At 42.1% G+C, this 26,715-nt stretch overlaps 1 protein-coding gene and 1 long non-coding RNA gene across 4 annotated transcripts in view; both read left to right on the forward strand.

Moving 5' to 3' along the window:
- The window catches only part of CNIH3 (cornichon family AMPA receptor auxiliary protein 3), a 333,831-nt gene that overhangs the window by 20,258 nt on the left and 286,858 nt on the right, over nt 1–26,715 (forward strand). The window lies entirely within an intron of this gene.
- On the forward strand, nt 2,567–7,478 carry LOC144329636 (uncharacterized). Its single transcript, XR_013395235.1, has 2 exons — nt 2,567–6,150; nt 6,680–7,478. It is a non-coding gene; the product is annotated as an uncharacterized LOC144329636 (long non-coding RNA).

The following is a 26,715-nucleotide window of genomic DNA, read 5'->3' on the forward strand; positions in this document are numbered from 1 at the left end:
AAGAAACAAATGTATTTGGCACCTGTAGTCACTGGAGGTTGCAACTCTTATGCTTAATTCTAACACCATAATCAGAAGAACTTTGGATATTTCACTGTGAGATTGTTGTATACCTTTAACAAGGTTTAAAATTTTTTTTTTTTTTTTTAATTTTTAGAGATAGGTTCTTGTTATGTTGCCCAGATTGGAGTGCAGAGTACAGGCTATTCATAGGCATGATCAAAGTGTACTACAGCCTCAAAACTGTGGGCTCAACCATCCTTCTGCCTCAGCCTCCTTAGTGGCTGGGACTACAGGTGCACTGATACCTTTGACAAGTTTTGAGAGATTTTCGTAGCATTGAGGGGAGAAGAAAAGTGAAACAAAGAGAAGAAATGGGACCCTTCTTTATCCTCCCTCCCCTCAGCAGAACTATTAAAACCCGAGATCAGTTTGTTTAGACACTGAGTCATATTGTCCAAAAGATTGTACATTAAGATTCTCTTTGTTTTAACCTTAGGCAGAATTATCTTGAACTGTTTGTTCTAGTATGATGGTAATCATGGCAGCACAGCTACTGGGGAAATTAGAACTGAGATTTCCTCTCTTCCGTTTGCTGAAATAACAGCAAAATTGCTTGAAGAAAATGCACTACATTATTCTAAGAAGTAAATTACAAATAAGCAACACCCAAAATATCCCTCACTCATGGTTCCTTCAGTAAAAGGTGCTATGCTTTATCTACTCAATATTGTAAGTAGTATCGTTTATAGGCTCATTTCTACTAGTGAGTTTTTTTTTTCCCCAGATCTCTGCTTCTAGCTGTCCTTCCACTCTATCAACGAATATTTCTTTTTTTTTTTTTTTTTTTTTTGAGACAGAGTCTCGCTGTGTCGCCCAGGCTGGAGTGCAGTGGCCGGATCTCAGCTCACTGCAAGCTCTGCCTCCCGGGTTTTTACGCCATTCTCCTGCCTCAGCCTCCCGAGTAGCCGGGACTACAGGCGCCCGCCACCTCGCCCGGCTAGTTTTTTTTTGTATTTTTTAGTAGAGACGGGGTTTCACCGTGTTAGCCAGGATGGTCTCGAACTCCTGACCTCATGATCCGCCCGTCTCGGCCTCCCAAAGTGCTGGGATTACAGGCTTGAGCCACCGCGCCCGGCCGAATATTTCTTTTACAAAGCTAGGAGGCTCAGTAAGGTTAAAAATAATTCAGCTATATTGTGTTGAACATAATTGAAATGTCATAAACCATCCAGAGAGCAGGAGAACCAGTTCTCTCTTGTTTCTATTGGACTAGTCTGTTTACATTTCTGGTCCTGTCACTGAAGCTTGGACTGAGAGACCTGGTAAGGAATGTTTCCTCTGGAGTTTCGACAGGCACAGCTATTTGTCACTGCCTCAGAAGCTGCGTGGCTGCAGGTGAGGAAGGCTGCCCTTATGGGAGGGATAATTATGGTCAGTGACCTGTCTGAGCTTGGCCTCACTCTGAACCCAAGCTCGTGACTGGCTCAGAAAGTCTTCTGCTTCTGTGTTCACATCAATGATTTCCTTCCTTGCTTTCTAGAAGAGAATTGGCCTCTGGTACTGGTGAAGAGACCGGATATTTTCAGTCAGGCATTTTACCTGGCTGAGTGCAGGGCTTGGAGGTGGAGTCGCTTGTGGAAGGATTAACTAGAGGGAGGAGTCACTGTCATTAGGATACCATACACATGGCAAAACCAAATATAACCACCCACCTCCTCTGACTCACCTACTTAAAGCATGAATAACCTGGAGGGGGTGGTGGCAAGCAGGTACAGAGATGCTCCTTGACTTTCAGTGGGGTTGTATCTCAATAAACCCATTGTAAGTAGAAAATATTGTAAGTCGAAAATGCATCTAATCCACCTACCCTACAGAACTTCATAGCTTAGCCTGGCCTACCTTAAACACGCTCAGAACACTGCAGTAGCCTACAGTTGCGCTAAATAATCTAACACAAAGCCTATTATATAATAATGTTGAATATTATGTAATTTATTCAATAAATACTGTACAGAAAGTAAAAAACAGAATTGTTGTATGGGTACTAAAGGATGGTTTCTACTGAATGCGTATTGCTTTCACACTGTCATAAAGTTGAAAAATTGTAAGCTGAACCATCGTAGGTCAGGGACCATCTGTATTTGAATGAGTGAGGTGGGGACCTGAATCCACCCTCCTCCTCCCCTCACTACCCCATCCTCAAAATACACATTGACCGGTGAAGTCTGTCTTGGCCTTGTGAAACCCTTATCATCCGAACGGCCTAATGAAGTAGAACCTGTGACTGATAGGAAGACTTTGGTGAGGTTTGGAATGTTCTTTGACTTACCAGGAATCTAGTAGATCCAGGATTATCCAAACGTCACCAAACAGTTCAGTGCCCAGAGAGGAGGCCCATTATTAACCCTTCCTTGAGGTAGACACACCCAGTGTAGATGAGGGTGATTCTGGATGGTCCCTGGCCATGGCTTAGTCTGACCCTACTCAGGAAGGGAATATAATAGGAATAGCATTATGAGAGATTCTTTCTGTTCTGTACCCCTTATATGTTATAGGATAATGGAGAAAAATCTCAATTACCATACGCCACATTAAAGCAACAGTTACTATATCAGTCATGGTAAATGAATGGAGGTCCAGATATAAACATTGTTTTACCCCTTTATATTTTTATATGAAGCATTTGGCTTGAACCTTATGTTTGAAACATCAAACATAGTGTATTGTCATATTGAATATGAATACTACTAGTGTTTTAATAACTAACATTTTATTATATGTGTGGCACCACAGGTGTATCATTTTAAATTATATATGGCATTTAAAGTGTATAGTGACTAAAATAACTCCTGTTGCTTCATGTGGTCGATGTGGCATGTGCCAGTTTAGCAGATGTGGTTACTCAACTCACATGAAAAGGTCACCTTAATCTGTCAGAAATCATGGAAGTCACATTTCAAGTAGGATTGAAACATGCATAACATAGTCCATGAAGAAGGGAACTCTTTTCTTCCCCGCTCCCCTCTCCTCACACCATCTCCTACTTCTTTTCACAAGCTCTGCATCGTTCTGCATAGCAATGTTCCATCCACAAAAAGCTCCAGTGTGTAGGGGGTCTGAAACCTGTCTGATCCCTTCCTTAGCCTCATAACTCAGAAATGAGATGTGGTCCAGGGAACAGCCTAGACAAGTGCCAATGGGACATGTAAAGATTCCCCTTTTCTTTAAAGTGTTTTTGGGGACAGGGTCTCACTTTGTTGCCTCGGCTGGAGTGCAGTGGTGTAGTCATGGCTCACAGTAGCCTGGACCTCGCGGGCTCAAGCCATCCTCCCACCTCAGCTTCCCAAGCAGTTGGGACTATAAGTGCGTGCCACCACGCCCAGCTGATTTTTGTATTTTTTGTAGAGATAGGTTTGCACTGTGTTGCTCAGGCTGGTCTCAAACCCCTTGCCTCATGAGATCCTCCCACCTCGGCCTCTGAAAAGTGCTGTGATTACAGGCATGAGCCACTGTGCCCGGCCAAGGATTCCCCTGTCTTTTTGACACTTTTCAACTGTGCCCTCCCAGGGAAGACATTAGCTCACTCTGGAGCCACTTGTGCCATTCTCGTGCCCTCCTTGCACAAGGCCTTGTCCTAACTGCTTCACTCTCCTGGTCTGCCAGTGCAGACATCAGTGATCCAAGAAGATACAGGAAGAGGCTTGTGTGGGAGTCACCTGGAGCCCTCCATGGTATGTTGGCTCTACAAGAGCTGGGCATGTGGTGCCAGGTAGTGGGAGCAGCAAGGCCACCCTGCTCAGGCCTCTGCCCTGGAGGAAGGGTGGCGTAACCACCCCTGGATGACTGCCTGGATGTGGTGAGGGGAGATGGTCCACGCCCTGCTCTCAAGCATGGAGGTCGAATGTTTCTAGGTCAGCAGCTCAGGACAGCAGGCAGGTCAGGCCTGGTAGAGGAAGTGCATGTGAGGAGTCAATGGGAAGTGAGTAAGAGATGGCGGTGGTAAACTAGGAGGTGCTCCTACAAACAGAATTGAATTTTCCCTTTTAAAACAAGGATGGCTGTAGCTGAGCCCTCCTCTCGTGTGTGTGTGTGTGTGTGTGTGTGTGTGTGTGTGTGTGTCCGTGTCCTCTTCTGTTCTCCGCCCCTACTGAGGAAAGGAGATAGCTCTGGCTTCCAAAAGTAGCCTTGCAGCTGTAGGAGGACTGACTCTGCCTAGCCTTTACATTTCCCATGTAAAATTTAACAGTGCTTTCACAGAGCTGCTCTAAAGATCAAAGGGTACCCAACTGAATGGGAATCTGTGGTCTGAAGATTTTTTTTTTTTTTTGTCTGTAGCTTCCCTTCCTCCCTCCCTGCAACCCTAAGTAGATGAAATATTGGGCCAAAGGGCCAAGGAATCCTGTTAAGGGAGGAATCTCGTGGTCTCATTTCCAGCCAGGCACTTTTCTGTTCTTGTAACTTTCCAGTCATAATTTTAGGGATTTGTTGATAACTCTGACACCTGGTGGTCATTTCAAAAACTGCACTCTGAAAGAATTAAATGTTCACTTTTATCATTTTTAGTTGTTTTTCCACCTCCAATGTCAGTGTCAATAATATGCATTTTATAAATTTGTGATTATTGTTAGTTGAATTATCTATAAGTAAAATTCTTACACATGCATTCAACAGAATACAGTAGGATAGAAAATTTCTGAAAGGTATACCAGAAGCTATACGTGGTGGTCCCTAGGAGTGCAGCCAGGTGTGGGGAGGAAGGAGACTTATTTTACTTTATACCAGTTAGTGCCCTCTGAAATGATCTTAAACAGAAATAATGTATTACTGTGATAATTATAGTGAAGTACTGCACTTGGGCAGGATATTCCCTTCCAGGGTTCCTACCCTCTCCTGGTTTTGCGTCCAGGGACCTCCTCTGTGCTTTTGAATGTATTAAGGAATGACGTATGGCTGGATTCACTCTGATCTCATTCACTGACAGTGGTGGGAGAGCCCAGCGCTGAGCAGAAACTGGTTCTGGGGCATCGTGTGGCCAGGGCACCAAAGCCAAGAAAGGTCCCGTAGTCCCTGTGTGGTCAGCAGCGAAGGCAGCAGTGCTATGTCAGTATTGATTCTTCAGGGGCGGGCTGCCCACTTCCCGAAGTTATGCTTAGCAGTGGGGCTCTGGCTCACTCCCTGTCCCTCAGCCTACCAGGTGTGAGGCTGCCAGGAGCCGATCCCACAAGGCTTGGCAAGGCAGATGCTCCTCAGCTCCTGACATCAGAGAGAAGGGCTGGGATTGTGGCCTGCGGTTGGTGGGCAGGAGAGCCTGGTCTGATGACAGCAACTACCCTTTGACTAACTTCTCTGTGGCTCTCACTGTCTGATTCCAACCGTTCCTTCTGCTGTTGAACAGACCTCCCACTACTTTCCTACTACTCCCCTAATGATAACATACTGAACTCACTTTTATGAATTTGTTGAGACCTTACCACTTTTCAAGTGTGTGTTCAGGAACAGTGAACTTTCGTCTTGCTCGGATCCACCCATGCACCCAACCCACCACGGGTATCAGACGCACTGGGTAGCTGAGTGCTCAGAGGAAGATGCAAGGTATTCAGGGGAAGTGTCAATGGGGTCTCCCAGTGCCTGTTTGGTCCAGTCAGGAGAGACCCTGCTTGCACTTCTAATACAGTCCTGGAAAGATGGGGCCAGAACTTAGGAGGGGAGCTCTTTGCAGCAGCTTTTCAAGAAAAGGGGAAAATTTTAGCACCATACTGTTACGTGATCCTTGTACCCAGAGGCCCTGTTCAGCTCCAGTGATCATCTCTCTTAGGGCACACCCTCCAAGGGGCCTAAATGTTACCCCAGGATTGGTTCCAGTGTCTATTATCTCTTTGACTCCGAATGGCCAAACACCTGACTTCCTCTCTGGTAGCCTGGCTTTTATCTTCTAGGACAACCAGGGCCCCCCTCTTTGCCTTTCCCTCTTCCTTCCTCCTACTGCTTAGATCAAGTCTTCAGCAGACATCATGTGACCTTGAGGATGGATGTCACATGCTGGAGGAAACAGAAGGCCGAAACCCTGATGACTTCACAGAGCTGCCAAAACAGTTCCTGACTGTTTACTCCGGGACTTTAACAAAGTGATGAAAATAAATCCTTACAGTATGAAAACAACTTTTCTATTCCATGGAGCCAAACCTCATTATAACAGATAACATGACCCTCAGCGACATCCAAGTATTTTCCTGTTCTCATCTATACTATGGCAAAGGGGCAAACACCTCTCAGTAAAGAAAGAAATAACAACTTATATCTTGGGCGAGGCATTTCTTCTGGTAGAACTCTGTACACAGAATAACATAGATCTGTTTGTGCTTATCTTTCTCCTTAGAATTATTGAATTTGAAGTCTTTCCCAGGGTGGGGGTGGAGTGAAGCTGGGGTTTCATAAGCACATAGTAGTGTCTCTTAGCTTCCATTTAAATATGGGGGTAGAGATGTGGAGGGGCCAGAAGGATCAGAGAGGAGAGACAGGCTGGTCTGATTGCCTTTGTAAAATGCACATTTGAGCTTGTGCTGAGCTCAGAAAGAGCAAGGACAGGATTGAGGCTCTTGGTTCAGTTCCCCTGCACACCCTGGGCGGGGAGGGGATTGTTAGAGTCATGGAACCCCTATTTTTTTTTTTTTGACAGGGTCTCGCTTGGTTACCCAGGCCGGAGTGCAGAGGTTCGAACACAGCTCACTGCAGCCTCAACTTCCTGGGCTCAAGTGATCTTCCTGCCTCAGTCCCCAGAGTAGCTGGAGCTACAGCCCCACGCCACTACACCCGGCTAACTTTTGTACTTTTTGTAGAGACAGGGTTTTGTCATATTGCCCAGGCTGCTCTTGAACTCCTGAGCTTGAGTTTAAGACCAGGTTGCTCAAGTGATCCACCCACCTTGGCCTCCCAGGGTGCTAGGATTACAGGCATGATCCACCCCTCCTGGTTTATCTTTCTTAAACTTGGAATCATCTTTTTAAAACAGCCACAAGGTATAATTGATATACAATACACTGCTTATATTTAAAGTGGATAATTTGATAAGTTTTGCCATATGTTTACATCTGTGAAACTGTCACCACAATCAACAGGGGGATCATATCCATCACCCACAAAAGTTTTCTCAGGCCTCTTCCCCCTGAGAAAACCCTCCCCCTGGCAGCCACTGAACTGCTTTCTGTCCCTGCAGATTCGTTTGCATTTTCTTAACTTTTATATAAACGGAATCGTAGAGTATGTGCTCTTCTTTTGTCTGTCTTCTTTCACTCAGCATAATTATTTTTTAGATTCATCTGTCTTGTGTTTGTCAATTCTTTTCTTTTTATTGATGAATAACATTCCATTGTATGGATATACCACATCTGTACAGTTTGTTTAATCCATTAACCTGTTGATGGACATTTGGATCACTTCCAATTTTTGGCTATTAAAATAAAGCTACTCTGAACATTTGTGTATGTGCCTTTGTGTTATTCTTGGGTATATATCCAGGAGTAGAATGTTGAATCATGTGGTAGGTTTTTTTTTTTTTTTTAAGATATGTGGTCTCATTCTGTCACCCAGGCTGGAGTGCAGTTGCGTGACTGTGGCTCACTATGGCCTTAAACTCCTGGGCACAAACAGTCCTCCCACCTCAGCCTCCTGAGTAGCTGGGATTACGGGTGAGAGCCCCTGCATCCAGCCAGTTATTTTTATTATGACTTTATCCTTAATTCATTGTATATTTTATTTAATTTTAATTTTTTTTTTTTTTTGAGATGGAGTCTCACTCTGTTGCCCAGGATGGAGTGCAGTGGGACGATCTCAGCTCACTGCAACCTCTGCCTCCTAGGTTCAAGCAATTCTTGTGCCTTGGCCTGAGTAGCTGTGACTACAGGCGCCCACCACCACACCCAGCTAATTTTTGTATTTTTGGTAGAGATGGGGTTTTGCCATGTTGGCCAAGCTGGTCTTGAACACCTGACCTCAAGTGACCCACCCACTTTGGCCTCCCAAAGTGCTTGGATTACAGGCATGAACCACTGTGCCTGGCGTCCATTGTAAATTTTAAACAAAGGATGTTTAATACAGACTTATTTTTGATTCATTATACATTTTAAACATATAGCTAGTATGACTTTTACTCCCCTTTCTTTTAGGGGAGATAATCACACCAGTATTCTATAGAATAGTATCAGCACACAAGGCACACTTGCTTCCCTTGGCTTACCTCTGATTTAAGATAATAACTAAAAGGAATTTATTGAATCTATAGACATATGGTATTTACTTCTGAATATATATCTCTTCCTCACATGCATATACCTTACATAAATCATTTCTTTTTTTCAGTTAACATAGTGATTTAAACAGTTTTAAAACATCTTTATTAAGATTTTAACCTACTACAAAATTCAACCATTTAAAGTGTACACAATTCACTGGTTTTTAGTAGATTAACAAAGTTGTGCAACCAACACCACAATCTAAGTTTAGAGTATTTCACCCCAAAAGAAAACCCATATCAATTCGCAGTCACTTCCCATTCTCGCCTCCACGTGCCTCAGTTGTAGGCCACTAATCATGTGCTTTCTTTTTCTATGTATTTACTTATTCCAGACGTATATAAATGGAGTCATAAAGTATATGGTGTTTTGTGACTGGCTTCTTTCACTTAGCACGGTGTTTTCAATGTTCATCCACATTGTAGCATTTATCAGTACTTCTTTCCTTTTTTAAAAAAATAGACTTTATTTTTTAGAGCTGTTGTAGGTTCACAGCAAAATTGAGCTGAAAGTACAGGATGTTCTCATATACACCCTGCCCCACTCCAAGTAAACCCTCCCCCATTATCACCATCCATGCCATTGGTGCATTTGTTACTGTCAGTGAACCTACATTGACATCATTATCACTCAGTCCATAGTTTACAGTAAGGTTGATTCACTCTAACGTAACCCTAATGTAGGGTTCACATGGTGGTGTACATTCTATGGGTTTGGACAAACCTTTAATGATGACATGTATCCACCATTGTAGTGTCATACAGAGTAGTTTTGCTGCCCTAAAAATCCTCAGTGTTAGGTTTCAATTTTTTTGTTTTTTGAGACAGAGTCTCGCCTTGTCACCCAGGTTGGAGTGCAGTGGCCCAAGCTTGGGTCACCGCAACCGCTGCCTCCCATGTGCAAGCGACACTCCTGTCTCAGCCTCCCAAGTAGGTGGGATTACAGGCGCCCACCACCACGCCTGGCTAATTTTTGTATTTTTAGTAGAGATGGGGTTTTGCCATGTTGGCCAGGCTGGTCTCGAAATCCTGGCCTCAAGCAATTCGCCCACCTTGGCCTCTCAAAATGCTGGGATTACAGGTGTGAACCACTGGGCCTGGACCCAATTTTTTTTTTTTTTTTTGAGACAGGGTCTCATTCTATCACCTGGCTGAAGTGTGGTGGCATGATCACGGCTCACTGGAGCCTCAACCTTCCAGGCTCAGGTGATCCTCCCACCTCAGCCTCCCAAGTAGCTGGGACTGCAGGCATGCACCACCACACCTGGCTAATTTTTTGTATTTTTATTGTAGACATAGGGTTTTGCCATGTTGCCTAGGCTGGTCTCAAAACACCTGGGCTCAAGTGATATTCCTGCCTTGGTTTCCAAAAATATGTTTTTTTTTTTTGAGACAGAGTCTTGCTCTGTCACCAGGCTGGAGTGCAGTGATGCGATCTCGGCTCACTGAAACCTCCACCTCCTGGATTCAAGCAATTCTCCTATGTCAGGCTCCTGAGTAGCTGGGACTACAGGCGCATGCCACCACACCCAGCTAATTTTTGTATTTTCAGTAGAGATGGGGTTTCACCATGTTGGCCAGGATGGTCTCGATCTCTTGACCTTGTGATCCACCTGCCTCAGCCTCCCAAAGTGTTGGGATTACAGGCGTGAGGCACCTTGCCCCGCCTATTTAACTTTTAAAAAAGCTACCAAAATGTTTTACAAAGTGCTTGTACTGTTTCCATTCCCGATGATGTGTGAGAGTCTGGTTTCTTCATATCCTTGCTGACTCTTGGGATGGTCAGTTTTTTGTTAAAATGTTTTGTTAAAAATCCTTTGGCCATTTAAAAAATTGTGTTGTTTTCTTGTTGTTAATTTTTAGAGTTATTAGCATGAATACAAGTCTTTTTTTTTTTTTTTTTTTTTTTTGAGACGTTGTTTCACTCTTGTTGCCCAGGCTGGAGTGCAACGGCACAATCTCGGCTCATAGCAACCTCCACCTCCCAGGTTCAAGCGATTCTTTTGCCTCAGCCTCCTGAGTAGCTGGGGTTAGGCATGCGCTACCACGCCCAGCTAATTTTGTATTTTTTAATAGAAACGGGATTTCTCCATGTTGGTTAGGCTGGTTTCGAACTCCCAACCTCAGGTGATCTGCCCGCCTCAGCCTCCCAAAGTGCTGGGATTACAGGCGTGAGCCGCTGTGCCCGGCCTGAATACAAATCTTTTATCAGATATGTGCTTCGTGAAGATTTTCTCCCAGCTTATTGATTGTGTTATGTTCATTTTTTTTTTTTTTAAGAGGTAGTCTTGCTCTGTTGCCCAGGCTGGAGTCCAGTGGTGTGATCTCAGCTCACTGCAACCTCTGCCTCCCAGGTTCAAGCGATTCTCCTGCCTCAGCCTCCCAAGTAGCTGGGACTACAGGCACATGCCACCATGCCTGGCTAATTTTTGTATTTTTAGTAGAGACAGGGTTTCACCATATTGGCCAGGCTAGCCTCGAACTCCTGATCTTGTGATACGCCTGCCTCACTCTCCCAAAGTGCTGGGATTACAGGCATGAGCCACCATGCCCGACCTGGATTGTCTTCATTCTTTTAGAAGTATCTTTTGAAGAGCTTAACCTTTAAATTTTGATGGAGTTCACTTTATATTTATTTTTTATGGGTTATGCTCTTGGTGTCTTATCTAAGTAATCTTTGCCCCAAGGCCACAAAAGTTTTCTCCAGTGTTTTCTTTTAGAAGTTTTATAGTTTTAGGTTATTCATTTAGGTCAATACTCTATTTTGAATTTTTTTTTTTTTGAGATGGGGTCTCTCTATGTTGCCCAGGCTGTTCTTAAACTCCTAGGCTCAAGGGATCCTTCTGCCTCAGCCTCCCAGGTAGCTGATACTACAGGCATGTGCCAGTGCACCCAGCTAGTTAGTTTAATTTTTGAATAGGTAATACTTTCCCTTGCCTGACTTTAAGCTAATTTTTATGTATGGTGTGAGTTATGGATCAAAGTTCATTTCTTTCTTTTTTGCATGTGGGTATCTAATTGTTCCAGAACTGTTTGTTGAAAAAGCTATCCTTTCTCCACTGGATTGCCTTGGCACCTTTGTAAAAAATTAGTTCTCCATTTATGTGTGGATCTATTTCTGATTTCCATATTCTGTTCCATTTATCTATGTTCCTTATTTATACCAAACCACACAGTTTTGATTCCTGTAGCTTTTAAATAAATCTTGAAGTCAGGTAGCATAAGTCTTCCAGCTTTGCTCTTCTTTTCTTAAAATATTTTATTTTATTTTATTTTAGAGACAGGGTCTTGTTCTATTGCCCAGGCTGAAATGCAGTGGTGTGATTACAGCTCACTGCAGTCATTAATTCTTGGGCTCAAGCAATACTCCCACCTCAGCCTCCCATGTAGCTGGGCCCACAGGTGTGTACCACTAGGCCCAGTTGATTTTTTGATTTTTTGTAGAGACAGCCTCACTGTGTTGCTCAGGCTGGTCTGAAACTCCTGGACTCAAGCGACCCTCCCACTTTAGCCACCTAAAGTGCTGAGATTAGAGGCGTAACCTGAGGCACCCAGCCAAGATGGTTAGAATTATCTTTGTTTTTTTTTTTTTTGAGATGGAGTTTCGCTCTTGTTGCCCAGGCTGGAGTGCAATGGCACCATCTTGGCTCACTGCAACCTCCACCTCCCGGGATTTAGGCGATTCTCCTGCCTCAGCCTCCCAAGTAGCTGGGATTACAAGCATGTGCCACCACGCCCGGCTGATTTTGTATTTTTAATAGAGACGGGGTTTCTCCATGTTGGTCAGGCTAGTCTCAAACTCCCGACCTCACGTCATCTGCCCGCCTCGGTCTCCCAAAGTGCTGGGATTACAGGTGTGAGCCACCGTGTCTGGCTGGTTAGAATTATCTTTAACTCATCACAGTCTACCTTCAAGTTATACTGTATCACTTCACATATAACAACTTTACAGGAGTCTACCTTTGTTTCCCTCCTCCTAGCTTTTATGCTGTTGTTGTCGTATGTTTTACTTACACATTTGTTATAAACCCCAGCCTATATTATTATTTTTGCTCAAACAGCCAGTTTTCTTTTTTAGATGTTTTATTTTGAAATAATTATAAACAGGATGTTGCAAATAAATGTATAGAAAGGTCCTGTGCATCCTTCACCCCTCCCCCCTCAATGTTGACATTTTGCATAACTACATATCATATCAAAATGAGGAAATTGGGCGGGTGTGGTGGCTCACGGCTGTAACCACAGCACTTTGGGAGGCCGAGGCGGGTTGGATCACCTGATGTCAGGAGTTTGAGACCAGCCTGGCCAACATGGTGAAACCCCATCTCCACTAAAGATACAAAAATTAGCCAGGCATGGTGGCAGGACCCTGTAATCTCAGCTACTCGGGAGGCTGAGGCAGGAGAATCACTTTAGCCTGGGAGGCAGAGGCTGCAGTGAGCCGAGATCTCGCCATTGCATTCCAGCCTGGGTGATGAGAACGAAACTCCATCTCAAAAAAACACAAAAAACAAACAAAAACCCAGAAATTGGCATTGGTACAATCCATAGGGGTTAGTCAGATTTTACCAGTTACACATGCACTCATTTGTGTGTGTATGTAGTTCTATGCAGTTTTATTGTATGTGTAGCTTTGTGTAATTGCTACCACAATCAAGATACAGACCCATTTCATCACCATAAGCCTCCCTGATGCCTTTATTGTCACATTTACCTTCTTTCTCCCCAGTCCATAACCCCAGCAGCCACTCATCTGTTCTCCATCTTTTAATATTGTTATTCAAATACATTACATAAATGGAATCACTTATGTAGTGTCATACAGTGTGTAGCTTTTTTAAAAAAAATCAATCAGCATAATTCCCTTGAGAACCAGCCAAGGCTGAATTCTATCAATAGTTTTTTCCTTTATGTTGCAGAGTAGTATCTGTGGTATGGATGTACTACAGTTTCTTCAACCATCTATACATTGAAGGACATTTGGGTGGTATCAAGTTCTTGGCTATTACAAATAGAGTTGTTATCAACATTCATGTATAGATTTCAGAGTGCGTATAGGTTTTCATTTGCCTAGAATAAATGCCCAAGGGTGCAATTGCTGGGTTGTATGGTAAGTGCACTTTTAGTTTTAAAAGAAAATGCCAAAATATTTTCCAGAGTAGCTATCCCATTCTACATTCCTGCCAGCCATGTAGGAGTGATCCAGTTTTTCCCACATCCTTGCCAGAATTTGGCATTTTTTATTTTATCAGTCTGATAGGCATGTAGTGATACTGCATTGTGGTTTTAATTTAGATTGCCGTAATCACCGAGGTTGAACATCTTTTTATTAGCTTGTCATCTGTATCTACTCTTCAGTGAAATGTTTTTAATACACTTGCTAATTATATTGTTTGCTTTTCTACTGTTGAGTTTTGGAAATTCTTTATACTCTAGATACTAAATTCTTCGTTGGATATTTGGCTTGCAAATATTTTCTCCCAGTCTGTAATTTATCTTTTCATTCTCTTGAGACAGGGTCTCACTCTGTTACCCATGCTGGAGTGCACTGGTGTGATCATGGCTCATTGCAGCCTTGACCTCCTAGGCTCAAGTGATCCTCCCACCCCAGCCTCTCAGGTGGCTGGGACTACAGGTGTGTGCCACCATACCCTGCTAATTTTTTCTATATTTTTGTAGAAATATGTGGACCAGGAGTTCAAGACCAGCATGGGCAACATTTCTTGAACTGCTGGAAATGTTGCTGAGGCTAATCTTGAACTGCTGGACTCAAGCCATCCGCCCACCTCTGCCTCCCAAAGTGCTGTGAATACAGCATGAGCCACTATGCCTGGCCCTTTTCATTCTCTAAACAGAACCTTTCACAGAGCAAAATTTTCTAATTTTTAAGAGGTCCAATTCATCAAGTTTTTCTGGATCATAGGTTTTTTTGTTTGTTTGTTTTTGTTTTGTTTTGCTCTTGTTGCCCAGGCTGGAGTGCAATAGTGTGATCTCAGCTCACTGCAACCTCTGCCTCCTGGGTTCAAGCAATTCTCCTGCCTCAGCCTCCTGAATAGCTGGGATTACAGGCAGGCGCCGCCACGCCCAGCAAATTTTTGTATTTTTAGTAGAAACAGGGCTTCACCACATTGGCCAGGCTGGTCTCGAACTCCTGACTTCAGATGATCCACCCACCTCAGCCTCCTATGTTGCTGGGATTACAGGTGTGAGCCACTGCGCCTGGCTGGGATGCCTGGCTGGGATCATAGTTTCGATATCAAGTTGAAGTACTGTACTGTTCTCCCAGATGTAGATTTTGAAGATTTCCTCCTGGTTTTTTTGTTTTTGTTTTTTCCCCAATAGTTTCAGAGTTTTACATGGTATATTTAAATCAATGATTCATTTTAAGTTAATTTTTGTAAAAGGTCTGAGGCTTAGGTTGAGGCTCTTCTTTTTTTTTCTTGGTCTACAGACATCCCCCCCCTTTTTTTTTTTTAACCACCAATTGTTGAAAAGGCTGTGCTTCCTCTATTAAATCATGTTTGTACCTTTTTTTCTTTAAAAGAATCAGTTGTACATTCTTTTGTGGTTCTATTCTGATTCCTCTTTTATATTTCATTGATCTACATATTTATTCTTCCACCAGTACCCTACTGTCTTGATTACTGAAATTATTTAGTAAGCCTTAGCATTGGGTAGAATGATTCTTCTTATCATGTTCTTCTTTTTCAAAACTGTCTGAACTCTTTTAGGTCCTTTACCTTTCCATATAAATTTTAGAATAAGTTATTTATATCTATAAAAAGCCTTGCTGGAATTTGGATAGGAATTATGTAAATCAATTTGGGAAGAATTGACATTTTTAGTGTTGAGTTTTCTAAGTCATAAACACAGTATTTCTCTCCATTTATTTAGGTCTTCTGTGATTTCTTTTTTTTTTTTTTTTTTTTTTGAGACGGAGTCTCGCTGTGTCTCCCAGGCTGGAGTGCAGTGGCGTGATCTCGGCTCACTGCAAGCTCCGCCTCCCGGGTTCACGCCATTCTCCCGCCTCAGCCTCCCAAGTAGCTGGGACTACAGGCGCCCGCCACCACGCCCGGCTAGTTTTTTGTATTTTTAGTAGAGACGGGGTTTCACCATGTTAGCCAGGATAGTCTCGATCTCCTGACCTCGTGATCCACCCGCCTCGGCCTCCCAAAGTGCTGGGATTACAGGCTTGAGCCACCGCGCCCGGCCAGGTCTTCTGTGATTTCTTTCATCAACATTTTGTAATTTTCAGCATACAGATCTTATACATGTTTTGTTAGATTTATACCTAAGTATTTCACTTGCTTTGTAGCAATTGTAAATGGTATTGTGTTTTCAGCTTTGGTTTACATGTTTGTTGATTTTTGTGTGTTGATTTTGTGTCCAGTGACCTTCCTTATTAATTTTTAAAATCGCAGTTAAAAGTAGATTTATTAGGATTTTCTGTGTAGATAATTGTCATCTGCAAATAGGGACAATTTTATTTCTTTCTTTCCAATCTGTCTGCATTTATTGCTTTTCTTGCTTTATTGCATAGGCTAGAACTTTCAGTACTGTGTTGAATAAGAATAATGAGAGTACGTCTGTGGGAGAAGAAGGTGGGAGCATCACTTGAGGCCAGGAGTTAGAGGCTGCAGTGAACTATGATCATGCCACTGTCACTGCACTCCAGCCTGGGTGACAGAATGAGACCCTGTCTCAAAAAAAAAAAGAATGGTGATACCATGTTCCTGATATTAGGGGGAAAGCATTCAGTCTTTTGGTCTTTCACCACTAATTATGCCATTACCTGTAGTTTTTTGGTAGATGCTTTCTATCAAGTTGAGTCATTTCCTCTCTAATCCTAGTTTGTGAAACTTTTTTTTGTGTGCATGTGAATGGGGATTGGATTTTGTAAAATGCTTTTTCTATATCAATTAATATGATTATATGACTTTTCTTCTTTTTTATTTTATTTTTTAGACAGGGTCTTGCTCTGTCACCCAGGCTGGAGTTTAGTGGTACAGTCATGGCTCACTGCAGCCTTTACTTTCTGGGCTCAAGTGATCCTCCCACCTCAGCCTCTTGAGAAGTTGGAGCTTCAGGTGCATGCCACCATGCCCAGCTAATTTTTAATTTTTTTTTGTAGAAACAGGGTTTTGCTATATTGCTCAGGCTGGTCTTGAACTCCTGGACTCAAATGATCCTTCCACCTCGGCCTCCCAAACTGCTGAGATTACAGGTGTGAGCCACTCTGCCCAGCCTGATTTTTCTTCTTTAGCCTGTTGATATTATGGGTGATACTGATTGATTTTCAAATATTGAACTGGCCTTGCATACCTGTAGTAAGTCCAACTTGGTTATGATGTATAATTTTAAAGAATTTTTTATTATTTATTTATTTTATAGTGACAGAGTCTTGCTCTGTCACGAAGGCTGGAGTGCAGGGGTGCAAATCATAGCTAATTGTAATCTCAAACTTCAGGCTCAAGTGATCCCTCTGCCTCAGCCTCCCAAGTAGCTGGGACCATAGGCATGTACCATCGTGCCTGGCTAATTCTTTTTTGATATTGCTGAATTTAATTTATTAATATTTTGTTGAGGACTCAATTATCTCTTAAAGAGACATAAATAATAGGAACAACATCTTCCATATTTTACCTGTGTGGTAACCATTTCTGACACTCTTCATTCCTTTGGTTATTCATTCATTCAGTTTATTTTCATTATTATTATTATATTCACAATTATTCTTCATTCAGTTTCTATGTGGTATCATTTTCCTTCTACTTTCAGGCCTTCCTTTAATATTTTTTAAAGTCTAGTAGTGATTAATTCTGCCAGATTTTTTAAAAATCTGAAAACATCTTTATTTTCATTTTTGAAATATGGTTTTTTAAAAACTGGGTGTATAATTTAAACTTGGCAGTTCTTTCTTTCAGTTCTTCTTCTTCTTCTTTTTTTTTTAAGAGGTAGTGTCTCATTCTGTCATCCAGGATGGAGTGCAGTGGCATGATCGTAGCTCACTGCAGCCTTCTTGGACTCAAGTGATTCTCCTGCCTAATCCTCTCAAGTACCTGGGGCTACAGGTGTGTGCCACCAGGCCCAGCTAATTTTGCAAAACTTTTTTTGTAGAGACAAGGGTCTCCTTGTCTGGCCCAGGCTGGTCTTCAGCTTCTGGCCTCAAGTGACCCTTCTGCCTTGGCCTTTCAAAGTGTTGGGATTACAGGTGTGAGCCACCGCACCCAGCCCTCTTTCAGTTGTTGTTGTTTTTTGTTTATGTGTAAAAATGGGATCTGCCTATGTTTTGAACTCCTGGGCTCAAGCGATCCTCCCACTTCGGTCTCCCAAAGCGCTGGGATTGCAGACACAAGCCACCACGCCTGGCCGTCTCTTTCAGTTCTTTAAAGATGTTGTTCCATTGTCTTCTTGCTTGCATTGTTTCTTTTTTGGGAGTAGAGAGTAGGCATGTATATTTATGGTGTACATGAGCTATTTTGATACAGACATACAATATATAATAATCACATCAGGATAAATGAGATATCTATAACCTCAAGCGTTTATCCTTTGTGTTACAAACAATCCAGTTTTACTCTTTTAATTATTTAAAAGTGTACAATTAAATTTTTTTTTACTATAGTCACCCTGTTGTGCTAGCAAATACTAGGTTTTTTTTATTGTTGTTGTTGTTTTGAGATGGAGTCTCGTTCTGTTGCCCAGGCTGGAGTGCAGTGGCACAATCTCAGCTCACTGCATGCTGGGTGCTGGGTTCAAGTGATTCTCCTGCCTCAGCCTCCCAGGTAGCTGGGACTACAGGCACATGCCACCACGTCCAGCTCATTTTTTGTATTTTTGGTAGAGACAGGGTTTCACCACATTGGCCAGGCTGGTCTCGAACTCCTGACCTCAAGTGATCTGCCCACCTTGGCCTCCCAAGGTGCTGGGATTCCAGGCGTGAGCCACCATGCCTGGCAGAAATACTAGGTCTTACTCATTCATTCTATTTTTTTGTACCCATTAACCATCCCCTCTTCCTCCCCACTACCCTTCCCAGCCTCTGGTAACCATCATTCTATGCTCTATCTCCGTGAGTTCAGTTGTTTTCATTTTTAGCTCCTACAAATAAGTAAGAATATGCAAAGTTTGTCTTTCGGTGCCTAGCTTATTTCCTTAACATAACTACTTCCAGTTCCATTCATGTTGTTGCAAATGACAGAATCTCATTCTCTTTTTTTCTTTTTTTTTTGAGATGGAGTCTTGCTCTGTTGTCCAGGCTGGAGTGCAGTGACGTGATCTTGGCTCACTGCAACCTATGCCTCCTGGGTTCAAGCAGTTCTCTGCCTCAGCCTCCTGAGTGGCTGGGACTACAGGTGCCTGCCGCCCTGCCTGGCTAATTTTTTTGTATTTTTAGTAGAGACAGGCTTTCACCATCTTGGCCACGCTGGTCTTGAACTCCTGACCTCGTGATCCACCCACCTCAGCCTCCCAAAGTGCTGGGATTACAGGTGTGAGTCACCGTGCCTGGCCTCTCATTCTTTTTTTTTTTTTTTTTTGAGACAGAGTGTGGCTTTTTCGCCCAGGCTGGAGTGCAATGGCGCGATCTCGGCTCACTGCAAGCTCTGCCTCCCGGGTTCACGCCATTCTCCTGCCTCAGCCTCCTGAGCAGCTGGGACTACAGGCGCCCCCCACCACACCCGGCTAATTTTTTTATTTTTAGTAGAGATGGGGTTTCACTGTGTTAGCCAGGATGGTCTCGATCTCCTGACCTTGTGATTCACCTGCCTCAGCCTCCCAAAGTGCTGGGATTACAGGCCTAAGCCACCGCGCCTGGCCCCCTCTCATTCCTTTTTATGGCTAAATAGTACTCCATTGTGTATATGTGCCACATTTTCTTTATCCATTCATTTGTTCATACACATTTAGGTTGCTTCCAAATCTTGGCTATTGTCAATAGTGCTGCAGTAAACATGGAAGTGCAGATATCTCTTTGATATACTGATTTCCTTTATTTGGGGGGGTGGGTATTTCCCTAGCAATGGGATGTCTGGATCATATGATAGCTCTATTTTTGTTTTTTTGAGGAACCTCCAAATTGTTCTTCATAGTGGTTGTACTAATTTACATTCCCACCAGCAGTGTATAAGGATTCCCTTTTTTCTACATCCTCACCAGCATTTGTTATTGCCTGTCTTTTGCATAAAAACCATTTAAAATGAAGTGATATCACATTTTCTATATGATGATAGAAGTCATTATATGAAAGATACTTGCACATGCGTGTTTACAGCAGCATAATTCACAATTGCAAAAATATGGAACCAGCCCAAATGTCCATCAATCAATGACTGGATAAAGAAAACATGGTATATATGTGTACACCATGAAATACTACTCAGCCATAAAAAGGAGCAAAATAATGGCATTCACAGCAACCTGGATGGAATTGGAGATTATTATTCTAAATGAAGTAACTCAGGAATGGAAAACCAAACATTGTATGTTCTTACTAATATGTGAGAGCTAAGCTATCAGGATGCAAAGGCATAAGAATGATACATTGGACTTTGGGGACTTGGGGAAAAGGATTGAGGGAGGCGAGGGATAAAAGACTACACACTGGGCACAGTGTACGCTGCTAGGGTGATGAATGCACCAAAATCTCAGAAATCACCACTAAAGAACTTATTCATGTAACCAGACACCACCTGTTCCCCAAAAAAAACCTGTTGAAATAAAAAAAATTAAAAATAAACCACCACAAAATGCAGAATTACAGGAGCTTTCCTCTCCCACAACCACCTAAGATTCTGGACATCTATATTTGTAATGGGTATCTCAGATGATTCTCATGAATAAGTCATCCTGATAAATTTTAGGGTCAATTTTTCTTGAGAATTCAAGGAAACTGTCTTTGCTGGGCTATGTGAAATTACCCAGAGCTGCTTATCTCTCATTGGCAGGAGGGTTCGGCTTCAGTTGCAGGTGACTTACTTTCTTTTACTCTGGATGATAGAGATAATTGAAGAAAAAGCCTTAGTTTGTATTTTTCAAAAAATAAAATAATGGGTTTGCAAGATATTATTTGCAAGCCTCATGGTAATCTCAAATTTAAAAATGTACAATGGATACACAAAAAATAAAAAGCAAGAAATTAAAACATATCACAAGAAAATCATCACCTTCACTAAAAGGAAGACAGGAAGGAAGGAAATAAGGAAGAGAAGACCACAAAACAACCAGGAAACAACAAAATGGCAGGAATAAGTCCTTACTTATCAATAATAACAAGTAATTGGTAATGGACTAAACTCAACAATCAAAAGGCATAGAGTGGCTGAATGGATTAAAAAACAAAACAAATAAACAAACAAAAAAACAAGACCCAATGATCTGATGCCTAAAAGAAACACACTTCACCACTTCACCTATAAAGACACACATAGACTGAAAATAAAGGGATGGGAAGAGGTATTCTATGCAAATGGGAACCTAAAGAGAGCAAGAGTAGCTATACTTATATCACAAAAAAAGATTTCAATACAAAAACTATAAAAAGCGACAAAGAAGGTCATTATATAATGATAAAGAGGTCAGTTCAGCAAGAGGATATAACAATTTTAAATATATATGCAGCCAACATGAGATCACACAGGTATATAAAGGAAATATTATTAGAGCTAAAGAGAGAGAGAGAGACAATAATAGCTGGAAACTTCAACACCCCACTTTCAGCATTGGGCACATCTCCTAGACAGAAAATCAACAAAGAAACATTGGATTTAATCTGCACGATAGACCAAATGGACCTAATGGATATTTACAGAACGTTTCATACAACAGCTGCAGAACACACATTCTTTTCCTTAGCACATGGATCATTCTCAAGGAAAGATCCTATGTTAGGGCACAAAACAAGTCTTAAAACATTCAAAAAATGGAAATAATATCAAATATCTTCTCTGACCACAATAAAATGAAACTATACACCAATCACAGGAGGAATTCTGGAAATTATACAAACAGGGAAATTACACAATATGCTCCTGAATGACCAGTGGGTCAATGAAGAGATAAAAAAATGAAAGTTTTGGCTGGGCGTGGTGGCTTATCCCTGTAATCCCAGCACTTTGGGAGGCCAAGGTGGGAAGATCATGAGGTTGGGAGATTGAGACCATCCTGGCTAACACTGTGAAACCCCGTCTCTACTAAAAAATACAGAAAATTAGCCGGGCATGGTGGTGGGCGCCTGTAGTCCCAGCTACTTGGGAGGCTGACACAGGAGAATGGCGTGAACCTGGGAGGCAGAGCTTGCAGTGAGCTGAGATTGCACCACTGCACTCCAGCCTGGGTGACAGAGCCAGACTCCATCTCAAAAAAAAAAAAAAATAAGAAAATCAGAGATGACAAGGGAGACATTACAACTGATACTGCCAAATTCAAAGGATGGTTAGTGGCTATGAGCAATTATATGCTAATAAATTGGAAAGTCTAGAAGAAACAGATAAATTCCTAGACACATACAACCTACCAAGACTGACCCATGAAGAAATCCAAAACTTGAACAGGCAAATAACAAGTGATGAGATTGAAGCCATAATAAAAATTTTGTCAGCAAAGAAAAGCCTGGAACCTGATGGCTTCAGTGCTGAATTTTACCAAATATTTAAAAACTGATAATAGCAACTCTACACAAATGATTTCAAAAAACAGAGGAGGAGGGAATACTTGTAAACCTAATACTTGTAAACTGTGCACTATGAGGCCAGTATTACCTGTAAACTAGACAAAGCCTCATAAACTAGACAAAGCCTCATAAATAAAAGAAAATGACAGGCCAATATCCCTTGTGAACATTGATGCAAAAATCCTCAACAAAATAGTAGAAAACCAAATTCAGCAATACATTAAAAAAAATCATTCATCATTACCAAGTGGGATTTATCCCAGGGAAGCAAGGATGTTTCAACATATGCAAATCAATCACTGTGATACATCATATCAACAGAATGAAGGACAAAACTATACGATCATTTAAGTTGATGCTGAAAAAGCATTTGAAAAAATTCAACATCCCTTCCTGATAAAAATCCTCCAAAAAAGTGGGTATTAAAGGAACATACCTCAACACAATAAAAGCCATATAGGACAGACCCACAGCTAATATCATACTGAATGGAGAAAACTGAAAGCATTTCGTCAAATATCTGGAACAAGACAAGGATGCCCACTTTCACCACTGTTATTCAAGTCCTAACTGGAGCAAACAGACAAGAGAAAGAAAGAAAGGATATCAGAATTGAAGGAGGAAGTCAAATTAGCCTTGTTTGCAGATAATATGATCTTATATTCAGAAAAACCTAAAGACTCCACTAAGAAAACTATCAGAACTGGTAAACAAATTTAGTAAAGTTTCAGGACACGAATCATCATACAAAAATCAGTAGCATTTCTATATGCCAACAGTGAACAATCTGAAAAAGAAATCAAGAAAGTAATACCATTTACAATAGCTACAAATAAACTTAACCCATTATCCATTTACCTTGAGAAATGAGCACTGACAGCGAGCTGCACTTTTTTTGTCTATATAGGAAATGGGTTAAATACTTAGGCTTTAACCAAATAAGTGAAAGATTTCTACAATAAAAACTATAGAACACTGATGCAAGAAACTGAAGAAGACACCAAAAACTGGTAAGATAGTCCATGTTCATGGACTGGAAGAATCAATATTATTAAAATGTCCATACCACCCAAAACAATCTACAGAATCAATGCAATCCCTGTCAAAATACCAATGATATTCTTCACAGAAATAGAAAAAAACCCCTAAAATTTATATGAAACCACAAAAGACCCGGAATAGCCAAAGCTATCCTAAGCAAAAAGAACATCTGTGTCTTTTAAGTGGAGTGTTTAGGACATTTACATTCAATGTTAGTATTGAGATGTGAGGTACAGGTTGCCAGGGAACTGGGGGAAAGTCAGCAGTTACAGACCTCACCTTGCTCCCGAGCAGCCCACAGTCCTAAAGCTGATCTTACTCTCCCCATGCCCCTGCAACAGCACCAAGTTTCTTTCTAGGCAGCTGGTGAACAGGGCTGAGAACTTGCCCCATTGAGAAAGTAAGGAGCCTCCCCATGAGCCTCCCCATTGAGAAAGCAAGCAGACTCACAGTTTTTTGGCATCTCAGGGAGCCTGCAGGGGTGATGAAGTTCCTTCAGAGGGTCTGTGGATTCTTTCGGCTTTCTTGGTATGTACCTATGGTAGTTCTTGGAGCAAAAGTTCACGATGTGAGTCTCTGCATGCAGTTCTGTCCATCTGAACGGGACACGCAAACTAGTCTTGCCTCGTATCCACCATCTTAATCTCTTAAGTCGAATTCCGAATTTCAAACAAATTCGTTAGGAGATTCTTCTGCCTGCTTATATTTGAGAACCCCAAATCCAGTCCTATAGTTTAGATGGAATAACTGAAATGCCCACAAACCCATTATTTTAAACTGATGACAATGCTGCTTGCATAAACAAATAAGCAAAAAACAAATGAACAAAGCCCCCCAAAATTAATACAAACTCTACACTTTAACTTTGTCTTCCTGCATTTTGACTTTTTGTTGTTTCTGTTTATATTGTATTATACCGTCTATGTCATGAAAGTGGTTTTACTTATTTTTGTTGATCATCTTTTCATCTTTCTACTTAAGATATGAGTAGTTTACATACCGCAATTACACTGTTATGACATTTTGTGTTTTTCTGTGTGCTTACTGTTACCCAGAGAGTTTTGTACCTTCAGATAATTTCTTATTGCTCATTAATGTCTTTTCCTTTCAGACTGCAGAACTCCCTTTAGCATTTCTCGTAGAAGGGTCTGGTATTGATGAAATCCCTTAGCTTTTGTTTGTCTGGGAAAGTCTTTATTTCTCCTTCATGTTTGAAGGGTATTTTTTTTCCAGATATACTATTTTAGAGTAAAAGGTTTTCCCTTTAGCACTTTAAATACGTCACACCACTCTCTCCTGGCCTGTAAGGTTTCCACTGAAAAGTCTGCTGCCAGACATACTGCCATTGTATGTTATTTGTTTCTTTTCTCTGACTGCTTTTAGAATTCTTTCTTTTTGCTTGACCTTTGGGAGTTTGATATATTAAATACCTTGATGTAGTCTTCTTTGGGTTAAATATGCTTGGTTTTCGACAACCTTTTTGTACTTGAATATTGTTATCTTTCTCTAGGTTTTGGAAGTTCTCTGTTATTATCACCTTGAATAAACTTTCTACCCCCATCTCTTTTTCTACCTTCTCTTTAAGGCCAATAACTCTTAGATTTGCCCTTTTGAGGTTATTTTCCGGATCTTGTAGGCATGCTTCATTCTTTTTTATTTTGTCTCCTCTGTGTATTTTCAAATAGCTTCTTCTCAAGCTTACTGATTCTTTCTTCTGCTTGATCAGTTCTGCTGTTGAGAGATTCTGATGTATTCTTCAGTAGATCATTGCATTTTTCAACTTCATAATTTCTGCTTGATTATTTTTAATTATTTCAATTTTTTGTTAAATATATGTGACAGGATTCTAAATACGTTCTCTGTATTATCTTGAATTTCTTTGAGTTTTCTCTAAACAGACATTTTGAATTCTGTCTGAAAGGTCACATATCTCTGTCTCTCTGGGATTGGTCACTGGTGCCTTATTTAGTTTGTTTGCTGAGGTCCTGGATAGTCTTGATGTTTGTGGATATTCATTAGTGTATTAGTCTGTTTTCATGCTGCTGATAAAGTCATACCTGAGACTGGGCAACTTACAAAAGAAAGAGGTTTATCAGACTTACAGTTCCACATGGCTGGGGAGGCTTCACAATCATGGCAGAAGGCAAGGAGCAGCAGCAAGTCATGTCTTATGTGGCTGGCAGCAGGCAAAAAAAGAGCTTGTGCAGAAAAACTCCCCCTTATAATAACCAGCAGATCTCATGAGACTTACTATCACAAGAACAGCATGGGAAAGACCTGCCCCCATGATTCAGTTACCTCCCACTGGACCCCTCCTACAACATGTGGGAATTCAAGATGAGATTTTGGTGGGGACACAGCCAAACCGTATCATTCCACCCCTGGCCCCTCCCAAATTTCATGTTTTCACATTCCAAAACCAATCATTGCCTTCCCAGCAGTCCCCCAAAGTCTTTTTTCTTTTCTTCCTTTTTTTTTTTTTTGAGACGGAATTTCACTCTTGTTGCCCAGGCTGGAGTGCAATGGCACGATCTCGGCTCACTGCAACCTCCGCCTCCCAGGTTCAAGTGATTCTCCTGCCTCAGCCTCCCGAGTAGCTGGGATTAGAGGCATGCGCCACCACGCCCGGTTAATTTTATATTTTTTAGTAGAGACGGGGTTTCTCCATGTTGATCAGGCTGGTCTTGAATTCCCAACCTCAAGTGATCCGCCTGCCTTGGCCTCCCAAAGTGCTGGGATTACAGGTGTGAGCCACTGCGCCCGGCAGTCCCCCAAAGTCTTAACTCATTTCAGCATTAACTCAAAAGTCCACAGTCCAAAGTCTTATCTAAGACAAGGCAAGTCCCTTCCACCTATGAGCCTGTAAAATCAAAAGCAAGTTAGTTCCTAGATACAATGGGGGTACAGGCATTGGATAAATACAGCCATTCCAAATAGGAGACATTGGCCAAAATGAAGGGGCTACAGGCCCCCTGCAAGTCTGAAATCCAGCAGGGCAGTCAAATCTTAAAGCTCCAAAATGATCTCCTTTAACTCCATGTCTCACAGGTAGGTCACACTGATGCAAGAGGTGGGTTCCTATGGTCTTGGGCAGCTCCACCCCTGTGGCTTTGCAGGGTTCAGCCTCCCTCCTGGCTGCTTTCACGGGCTGGCATTAAGTGTCTGTGGCTTTTCCAGGCATATGGTGCAAGCTGTCAGTGGATCTGCCATTTGGGGGTCCGGAGGACGGTGGCCGTCTTCTCACAACTTCACTAGGTGGTGCCCCAGCAGGGACTCTGTGTGGGGACTTCAACCCCACATTTTGCTTCCGCACTGCCCTAACAGTGGTTCTGTATGAGGGCCCCTGCTGCAAACTTCTGTCTGGGTATCCAGGTGTTTCCATACATCTTCTGAAATCTAGGTGGAGGTTCCCAAACCTCAGTTCTTGACTTCTGTGCACCCGTAGGCTTAACACCATGTGGAAGCTGCCAAGGCTTAGGGCTTCCACCCTCTGAAGCAACAGCCTGAGCTGTACCTTGGCCCCTTTTAGTCATGGCTGAAGTGCCTGGGACATGGGGCACCAAGTCCCTAAACGGCACACAGCACGGGACCCTGGGCCTGGCCCCAGAAACCATTTTCTCCTAGGCCTCTAGGCCTGTGATGGGAGGGGCGGCTGTGAAGACCTCTGACATGCCCTGGAGGCATTTCCCCCATTGTGTTGGGGATTAACATTAGG

The sequence above is a fragment of the Macaca mulatta genome, chromosome 1 (assembly GCF_049350105.2).
Source record: "Macaca mulatta isolate MMU2019108-1 chromosome 1, T2T-MMU8v2.0, whole genome shotgun sequence".
Lineage (NCBI taxonomy): Eukaryota > Metazoa > Chordata > Mammalia > Primates > Cercopithecidae > Macaca > Macaca mulatta.